Below are 1,030 nucleotides of genomic sequence, written 5' to 3' on the forward strand. Positions count from 1 at the left end.
CTTCTGAGCAGTCTCCATAGCTAAGCCCCATGTCCATGGCGTGTTGAGGAGGCACCCTTGTGGCTTTATTACCCTGTCTGCCTCTTTAAGGAAGCGGGGATGGTCAATCCAGCGAAACGCAGTCATGGCTTTGACCAGGTCTACAGAGTCATCTGTAAAAGGAAGTGCTTCAGCTGGGCATTCCTTATGCATACACAGAGAACAATCATGTTTGTCCTCATTATCATGGATCATTTTGACAAATACTTTTATAAGTATCACGGTTTTGTGAGAGCACAACAGGCATGGCAATAGGCAATTGTTACTTACCTAAAGGTGACATTTTCGCCCATGGAATATTGAAGTACCATTTCTTCCTGGGATGGACTCACATCAGTCCCCACAACTATGGAGAAATATGGGCCAAGGACACCCTGCCCCACATCCTACATCCACAGCCAGGTCAAAGGGTCGACTCCTCTGAAGAACCACAAGTATTTACATATGCATGTCTCTGAATGTAAGCATACAATAACTGACCATCTGCTCCGCACTTTTTAACGTCTTAAATAGTTGATAAAACGCTGGATTTTGCAGAATGAGTCCATGCTCTCATGACCGACGACCCTGGCTCCAATACATCAGGGTAACCGGTGTGTCTTAACAAAAAATGCACGTAGACCTACTTGATATCTTAATGCACACTATTTGCCCCTTAACGTTTTAATTGACAAAATATGTATACAAGGCTGACTCAGTACGATCAGCGTCCATCAAATTACTTTCTACGAAGCTCAAAACCCTTTCGATTTTCTCTTTGGAGGGAGATATTCTGTAGTATACTTACAGTAGTAGAGAGCACGTTCTTTCACTTCAAAAAAAACGGGACGCTTTACATCCGAAAATAAAACCCACCTAGGCTACGGCCATGCCATTTTGTAAGGATAAACGGAGAAAGTCAATTCAGGTGGTACAACTTGAATAGATCCAAGGGTGTACCTCTGAACCAGAGAGCATTGAGGCAAAGTTTGTATTTGAAATCTTTGACCGT

The sequence above is a fragment of the Sprattus sprattus genome (genome assembly GCF_963457725.1).
Source record: "Sprattus sprattus genome assembly, chromosome: 2".
Taxonomy (NCBI): domain Eukaryota; kingdom Metazoa; phylum Chordata; class Actinopteri; order Clupeiformes; family Clupeidae; genus Sprattus; species Sprattus sprattus.